The sequence below is a fragment of the Tamandua tetradactyla genome, chromosome 6 (assembly GCF_023851605.1).
Source record: "Tamandua tetradactyla isolate mTamTet1 chromosome 6, mTamTet1.pri, whole genome shotgun sequence".
Lineage (NCBI taxonomy): Eukaryota > Metazoa > Chordata > Mammalia > Pilosa > Myrmecophagidae > Tamandua > Tamandua tetradactyla.
In genome coordinates, this window is record NC_135332.1 from 13,596,910 (window position 1) to 13,605,967 (window position 9,058).

General features: G+C 45.9%; 1 protein-coding gene across 2 annotated transcripts in view; it reads right to left on the bottom strand.

Annotated features, from left to right (window-relative positions):
- The window catches only part of SLC39A11 (solute carrier family 39 member 11), a 453,311-nt gene extending 444,610 nt beyond the window's left edge, over positions 1–8,701 (bottom strand). Inside the window, exons 1-3 of one of the 2 annotated variants that reach the window (XM_077163699.1) lie at positions 8,626–8,686; positions 6,156–6,394; positions 5,907–5,972 (exon numbers count right to left, since the gene is read on the bottom strand). The gene's annotated coding sequence lies outside the window, so the exon portion shown is untranslated. Of the gene's footprint in view, positions 1–5,906; positions 5,973–6,155; positions 6,395–8,625 lie in introns of both variants that reach the window. The other variant, XM_077163701.1, reaches the window with a different exon arrangement.
- Positions 8,702–9,058: the final 357 nt, after the last annotated feature.

Sequence of the window (9,058 nt, forward strand, 5' to 3'; positions counted from 1 at the left end):
CAACCCCAGGAGACAAGGGCCAGCAGACGTCACTATGCGTCTTCCCATGTGACAGACAAACCCTGGACACGATCCGCCTTTCTTGAGTGAAGGTATCCTCTTATGGACGCCTTAATTTGGGCATTTGCCTGGCCTTAGAACTGCAAACTTGTAACTTAATAAATCCACTTTGTAAAAGCAAATCCATTTCTGGTATACTGCATTCTGGCAGCTTTAGCAAACCGAAACAGTGTTGCTATCCCCATCTTATAGATAGGGAAGTGGAGGCTCAGGAAAGCTCTGGAGTGACCCCACATTGGCTGTTAGCATCAGGGCCGTGTGGGAAACCAAACCCAGCCAACTCTACAGTTGTCGTCCTTCCTGCATGGCACACTCAGGCCCACAGAAGGAGGCTGGGGGCCACCTGGTCAGCAGAGCCTCTCGGTTCCCTTAAGCCGAGCAGCCAGCCCTCCAGAGCAGGAAGGACAAGTCCCAGAGATAAAAACCTACCATTTCCCATTTTTCCCAGCAAATCCCAGATAACACACATACCCCACACCCCAAACATACACTCTCCCTCTGTCTTTCTCACGCTCCCTTGCAGTAAGAAGTGCCACAGTGCTGGCAAAAAGAAAATGTTGTTTCCTTAAAGATAAATATGCGGACTCCCACACCCCACCCCAGCACCAGCGCAAACTGCAGCCTCTGTAAATTGGGAGACGGGGTTCAAGGACAAACCAGAGCAATGGCTAATAAAGTGCAGCAGGGCTTTTTGCAGGCAGCAAGGGCTACCTCCCACGTGTCAAATGCCATAAAAACAGATCCTCGCAATCAGTGGCAAAGGGGTCCTAGCAGGGCCTTCCCCTACACTGTGGCCTGATCTGGCTAAATGTCCTGTCCACTGCTCCTCCCCTGGAGCACGGGGTGGGGCGGGCAGGTAAGCAGCGGTGGGTGGGGGTGTGAGGGGAGGAGGAGAAAAGATGGGAGGTGGGCAGAAAGTGGTGGAGTCCTGGGTCTCTCCTCCTGGCCTTTGTCCGTCTGCCTGTCTATCTGCCAGTCTCTCTCTTTCAGTCTTATTTTTCTTAGAGGGAATGTAGCTGTTGAGCACAAGTTTTGACATCTGACAGCCCCCTTTTGCATTGCTGTATCCCCACGCACAGAGAAGAACTTAAATTATTAAATAAGTCAAGAACTTTAATATTTATTATATAAGTCAAGCAGATACAAAAATATAAAGTGTTGGCTACACTTTACATATTGAATACATACTTACTTATGAGAAAAATACTTGTATTCTCAGTCAGATTGTCCCAACTACTTCCATTGTAACTTTATAGTGTAATCCAGGATTTCAGGGGACATTTGCCAATGTCTGGGGGCATTTTTTGGTTGTCACAACTTTGGGGGGGAGGTGCTATGGCATCTAGGGGGCAGAAGCCAGGGATGCTGTTAAATGTCCTACAAGGCACAGGGACAGCCCCCACAACAAACAATCATCCATTCTAAAATGTCAACAGTGCTGAGGTTGATAAACCCTGGTGTAATCCCACAAAATAAATTTTCATAGTATGAAGTGATGATAAAAGTCACTCTTTAAAATTTAACCTGTACTTCAAGAAGCATCCACCCTTATTGAGGCTCTAGTTATCATTCAATTCTTCATAGAGCCCAGGAAAGAAGAGAATCCACTGCCCAACCAATCCTCCCAACTCAACACAATCATTGCAAAAATATACCCAGAATAAAGCATCGCATGTATTCAATTCCCACCAACCTTTTGGGTCTTGATTATTTAACATTTCAATGATGTCATCCTTACACTAATTTGCAGAGCCTCCATGGTGGAAATGCCCCTGGAAGGGTTTGGGCAGTGACTTCCCCACAGCTGGAACAGATCTCATCTGACTTTGACATTTGTTCTCCCATATGACTGATAAACTGAATAAAGGGTTCTAACCAGCCTCTTGCCTCAAAGCCATACACAGGGGATGATGATGACTTTATCCCACATTTCTGGGCACCAGCTTCTGAACCTGGAACAGGGAGGAGTTGCCCTTGAGCGCTTGAGACAGAAACTGAGTCAGCAGTCAGCTCCCTTCTCACCTTTTGGTTCTGAACCTGCACCAGGGGCAATCAAGGGAGGACAACAACGGGTTCTACTGACTTCATACAAATCTATGGTTGGGAGAGAAGTTTCTGGTAACTTGATAGGTACTTAAAATGCAAACCCAAGCTTGCAGACTGACAGTTAATAAGATAACCAATTATTAAATGCAAAACCACAACTGATTAAAAATGAATTCAAAACTTTGTCTCTGAGATAATAATCAACATAAATCAGTTTTCCACATTTCCCACATTAGCTTCAAACAATCTTTCTGGCATCTCATAATAAGTAATTCTGTGGAGGTCATTTTGAAAGATTCCCTAAGGGAGTCACTGGACAAATACGTTCTACTGTGGGCCTCTTCCTTCATAGTTGTGTATATTACATCGATGACCCATTCATTCAATCACTCAGCACACATTTGTGCATACCCAGTGTGACAGATATGTAAGAGGTAATGGGCACAAACCAGCAAATGAGACTAACAAAATCCACACCCTCATAACGCTTCCAGTCTAGCAGTTTGGTCACTGCACATCTATTGTGTATTAAAAATTAAGGTTTATTATTAGAGCTGTTGTGTTATTATTCAGCTGCCTCTTTCCTTTTCCTCCTCCTCACTAAACACCATGCCTTCCACTGCGGGGCAGTCTCTTCAGCTAGTAAGAGAAACCAACAGTAGATAACCCCTTTCTTTCCAGTGGTGGACAGGGAAGCAACTGGCCATGACTTCCCATATAGGAAGCCCAGAGCCCTCAAGTCTGAGGCCCTTGCTGGGGATGAAGAGTCCTGCAGTTGGGAGAGGGGACCAGGTTATAGCCAGGGAGCTTTTCAGAGCAAGGATTGCTAATAAATTGCCAAAAGAGGCCTTAAAAGATAAGGACCTGAATCTAAGTTCTGGGAAGTTGTGATTTCTCTCTCATTCTAAAGTAATATTTACTTTTGCAACTAAATGTATATTTTTTTCTGAAAGAAGACACACAAAATTGCATAAGCTTTGGACCCACAACAACTGTGCCCTGGGGAAATGTCTGGAGATTTAAGTCGGAAAACAAATAGCTTCCTGTGGTCAGCAGGACGATGGACCCTGCAACAAGGCCCACACCCTAATCTCCTGGAACCTGGAATATGTTACCTTACATGGCAAGAGTCTTTGATATGCTTAAACGAAAGATCTTGAGATGGGGAGAGTACCCTGGATTCGCCCCAGGTAGTCACAGGGGTCCTTATAAGGGAAAAGAAAAAGGCAGGAAAGTCAGAGTGAAAAAAGAAAACAGGAACAGGGAGCAGAGGTCAAAGTGATGCGGCCACAAGTCAAGGCATGTGGGCAGCCTCCAGAAGCTGGAAAAGGCTAGGAATATATCCTCCCCTGGAGCCTCAGGATGAACACAGTTCTGCCCACACCTTCAGCCCAGACTGCTAAGCTCCAGAACCAAAGGAGAATAAATTTGTGCTCTTTGAAACCACTAAGTCTGTAGTAATTTGGTACAGCAGAAATAGCAAACTAATCCACTTCCTTTTGCCTGGAAATATCTCATTTCATCAAAGTGCTGTGTGAACCAGCAGGAGCACACCAGGTCCTTGTCCACTGTCATCCCTGGGCAGGACCGATGCCACAATTTGCAGGGTCCAGCGCAAAATGAAAAGGAGAGGCCTCTGTTCAAAAAGGAAAGGGAAAAGTGGTGTTAAAGTTACTATCATTTCAAGCTTTTTCCTTTCTTCCCTGTGTCTCCTCTGGTAACATGCAATTTCCGTCGTCCCATCAACACATGCTTTTCACTCACAAAGCATGAGTTCAGAGATAGGATTATTGAGACTCAGCACAGCAAAAGCAGAGCATTAACCTAAGCACAGGTACCTTTGAGCACAGCTCTCTGGTGGCCACAGAGGTTGTGCGCCCGTGAAGCCAGCCCAGTTACTGGGCTTCGGTGGCAGGGCCAGACTGATGAAGGCCACAGGGTCAGAATTCAGACATCAGCAGGGCTGATTCAGCCACAGGAGCCCATGGGCTCAGAACTGGGAAGGCAGAAAGGGAGGGAAAGCCTGGGTGAGACCCAGCAACCAAAGTCCCAGTCTCAGGTGACTACAGGGAGGGAAACTGCAGAAACCCACAGAAGGTGGGGGGATTCTTGGACCCAGGAGGAAGAAATTCCAATTCCTAGTAGGAATGAGGTGCTAGGCAAGATAAAATATAAAAAACAGGGCCATCTCAGCAATCAGAAACCGGTAGACCAGTGCCGGGGCCTCCAAACTCTCCACGGGGGCCTAGGACATGCCTAAGAGTTGTAATAATATCGATATTGGCTCAAAAGAAAAATGCCAATAGAAATTTAAATTAATAAGTGTTTAATTAAATGTCTGTAAAACCTTGTTCATTATTGACTTTTGTATTCATACAAATTTAATTACTTTCAAAAACCATCTGAGGATTCACTTTTCTCACTCCAGGAGAATTCCTAAGTATGCATTACGCTGGCCAAGAAATCACAGGCAATCATAAATTAAATAACTTTAAAGCCAGAACATTTTAAAAGTAAAATTATAAAAATCCTTCCGATTACTTTATGAGGGAAAAGAAGTAATTAATATGAAATGCGGGAGCGGTTTGATACATATGGCACAATATGGGGTGAGACCTCAAAAAGCAGGGGTTCTTTAGACCCTAAAATGTCCCAGAGAATGGGCAAGGAGCCAGGACTCCAAGAAACGTCATTCCTTTCTCTGTGAGGGACTACAGACAAGACCCATCTCACGTGGATCAGCTGAGCTTCCTGAAAGGAAGAGCTGATGGTGGGAAAGGACAGGAGTGGTGAGAGTCCCAGGAAAGAGCCGTCACCTGCTGCCACCCTTCCAGGGACGAGAGCAGCAAGCGAGGGGCCCCAAGAAGATGGGGTGGGCAAGGAGGACCATGGAAAAGGAGTGAACACCGGGCAGAGGGGAAGAAGACGGGAGGTGGTCCCCACCTGTCCCTAGTCAAAGGGGAGAAGAGCCCAAGTTTCTCCAGAGCCTCTCAGCCTGAGCTGGGGGAATAAATCCAGGTCTGGAAATGAGCAGCTGCTGTGGAAGTTCAACTAGAAGCCTTCACTTGTATGGTTTCTATCACAAAGCAGGTTGGGGATATGTTTGGAGATTTAAGTCAGAAAACAAAAAGCTTCCTGTGGTCAGGAGGACGATGGGCCCCTCAACAAGGCCCACACCCTAATCTCCCGGAACCTGGAATATGCTACCTTACATGACAAAAGAGTCTTTGATATGCTTACATTAAACCTGCTGCAGTTTTTCTAAGAATTCTCCAGGAATCAGACTGAACAAAGTACTCAAGGAACCTACCTCCATTCCATGCCCTGGGCATGCACTGCTGGCCGAGTGGCCGGGTCTCCCGACAGCCAACTAGTGCTGCATTTCCTGCATGGTCTGCCAACTTCCTCAAACGAACCCACTAGCTCTTTTCCTACCAGCCTTTCTACCTGCTAGAGGGAAACCTAACTCATCATAAAACACATTGCTTTAAATATCCCTCCACCCCCTCATAAAATAAACTTCTTTGGAGGGTGAATAAAAACAGTAGTATGCTTCCCAGCCCAAAAGCCCTCACAGACAACTGGGCTCTTGTTCCAGCAAACCTCCCTTTGCATCTGGGAGCTTGTATGGTCCAGTGTTCACGTGGGTGCTAAGGGAGATAGATGTCACTTAAGCCAGGTGTGCACCCGAGTGTGAGGACCTGCCAGCTTCTTCTCCAAGGCAGCAGTAACAACAACAACAAAAAAAACAATAAAGGAGTAAAACCACAGGCATGTTACAAGGAATCAGAAAACTGCACCTCTAGTTCCAGTTCTGCCAATAAACCGCTGGGTGGCTTTGGGCCAGTGGCTTTCCTTCTCTGCACCTGCAGAACGAAAGACATTGCTCTCGTTTGCTAGCTGCCAAAATGCAATGCACCAGAAATGGAATGGCTTTTTAAAGGGGGGAATTTAATAAGTTGCTAGTTTACAGTTCTAAGGCCGAGAAAATGTCCCAATTAAAACAAGTCTATAGAAATGTCCAATCTACGGCATCCAGGGAAAGATACCTCGGTTCAAGAAGGCTGATAACGTTCAGAGTCTCTCTCTCAGGTGGAAGGGCACATGGCGAATGTGGTGGTGTCTGCTAGCTTCCTCTCAGGACTCTTGCCCAGGAAGCTCCCTGGGAGGCATTTTCCTTTTTCATCTCCAAAGGTCGCTGGCTGGTGGACTCTCTGCTTTATAGCTCTGCGGCATTCTGCTGTGGCTTTCTCGTGGCTCTATAGTCATTCTCTCCAAAAAATGTCTCCTGTTTTATAGAATCCCAGTCAACTAGTCAAGACCCACATAGAATGAAACCATGTAATCAAGTTTAATATCCACAATTCGTTAAGTCACATCTCCTTGGAGATAATCAAGTTTCCAACCTATAGTGCTGAATAGGGATTAGAAGAAACAGTTGCTCCCACAAAATGGGATTAGGATTAAAGTAGGACTTTTCTAGGGTACATAAATCCTTTCCAACCAGAACAGATGTGAACCAAGTGACCAAACCCAAGCCTTCATCCAAGTGCACTTAATCGTTTCCTTTCCTTAACTAAACAAATAGGGGGTGAAAGGATAGCTCAGTGGTAGAATTCTCCCCTGCTTTGTGAAAGACCTGGGTTCGATTCCTGGCCTGTGCACCTCCCCCCACCAAAAAAATTTTTTTACAAATGGTCCTGCAATGGGATACTCACATGGAAAAAAAATGAAATGTGACCCCTACTACACAGCATACCAAATAAGCAACCCCTGAAAGTAGCACCTAAAGGGGGACCGTCCTCTCCTAACGGGGAGGTAGCCAGACCTCCAAAGTCAGCCTTCGCTCCTCAGATTTTGGCCCAGTTTGCACAGGCCTGAAAGTCACCTTAGTTCACTGACACCACAGAACTCAGCGCCCAGATCTTCAGGTTCAAGCCCCTTCCTTGTTGCACAGATGGAGGCACAAGCCCTGGGCCCAAAGCTGGTTAGTGCCAGAGCTGGGACTGGAAACAAGACCTCCCGGCAGCCACATTTCTCCCACGTCTCACTGCTTGTGAGCCCCAAATTATGCCCCCTGCCAGGTTAGAGCCCTAAGCCTATGGTTCAACCAGGAGAAGGCAAACTGCAAGCCAGACCGCAGGGCAATGCATCAGAGCACCAAAGCTACAGAAACGTTTCAAGCACTTGCCAGACACAGCCTCTGACAAACACCTGACCTTCCTGCTGCAATCTAAACACAGCCTGCAAGTGAAGGATATGACTGTTATAGTTATTTTCCAGGTCAGATTTGTCCAATGACTTTTAAATAATATGCCATTGAGATCTGAGAGTGATTCACAGTGGCCTTTTACCTGAAGTCGTTGTAATTGGGGAGGATTTACAGTCTTGCCACATACCCTGGAAGCCTCAACATGGGTCTGCAGCAAATCATAATACAGCCAGTAAGCCTTACACATAAAAGGCACTCCAAAAACTCATTTGTCTAATTAAATTGAATGATGGTTGTGCACAAGTAGCCATGAGCTCTACCCTCTCACTAGTGGAATTGACCCATAAGTATGGTTTCCCGGAAACGTGCTTAACAAAACCACATAAAATATAGGAGAGAAGAGATACAGTGTATCACCCTAACACTAAACGAAAGGAGAACAGTTTATTAAGTTACTGATCACAAATGCAAGGGACTTTTACGCTGTTGGTCAAAATAATGAAGACCATAGCAGCACAGGTAATATTTATGATATGTTTTGTGGAAAAGGCAATATGCAAAAATGTATGTTGTGTTATTACAATGGTAAAAACACACAAGTAACAAAAGACTGGAAGGGAATTCATACAAATTAAACTAATTATGGCATTGGGTGATGAGGGTGTAGAGTTTTTCCACCTTTCTCTAATTACATTCCTTTAATAATTTAAAATTATTTTGATAAGTTTTTTTCAAATGGTGAATGCAGAGAACAAGCCTTATCGAACTGAAATAGTAAAACCTAAAAGTCAGCCGTGAAACCCAATAAAAGAAGCAAGACTCAGCCAAAAAATATACTCTGTGCACTTATATGGAAGCCACCTGGATTTGAAGACACCCAGCTCTTTGGAAAGCCAAGTTGCCTTAAGAATTTCCAGGTTTGTTTTAATCAATCATTTCTCCGCTTTTCTCCACCTCATTAGCTTTCCACAGGCCAGCTGCAGAATGAGGTGGTCTCGGGGCCGCGAGAGTCAGAGGCCGAGGGGAGGTGCCTCCCTCCCATCCCACATGCTCCTCCCAACCCACCCCAGGGGCCCCCTGTCACCACCAGGCCGGCCTGTCGCTGTGGTTCCTGTCTTCTCCCTTCCAGGTTCACAGACAGATGGTCGGTGCGGCCTCGGCTCAGCCAGGACATCTGAGCCCCGGGGCACTCACAGCCCTACGGGTTCCCACCACCACCTCTAGCTACCCCAAACGCTCCCTCATCCTTCCAGGGAACCAGCAAATTCAGGCCTTTGTGTACAAAGACTTTGGGCCCTGACACATACCCGGCCACCGCAGAGAGCCACCTGGCAGTTGGCCTTTAGAATCTTGTTGCCTGAGCCCCCTTCTTCTGGGGTTGGAGGGTTATGCTGAGTTCTTCTGGAACTTTCTATAGCCACAGCACAGGGGAAGTACCCTCTCAACCGCTTTAATACCTAAATCCACTTTGTATTTATTTTAGCAAGTGCTGATAAACTGGGATAAAACTAGCTCTGGGCTAACTCAAAGCTGCCTACCATTATTACTATTATTACATTATTATTTCTCTAGCCTCACCCCCCCAAAAATAGTTTGGATTGCTTCGAACAAACCATATTAAGTAAGAATTCATTTGTTTCCCCATTTTTTATAGGGGAACTGATGTCGCTGCCAATCAGAGCATGAGATGTCACGGCCATAGAATGGAGAGGTTGTTGCACCAGCCCAAAGCAAAGAAAT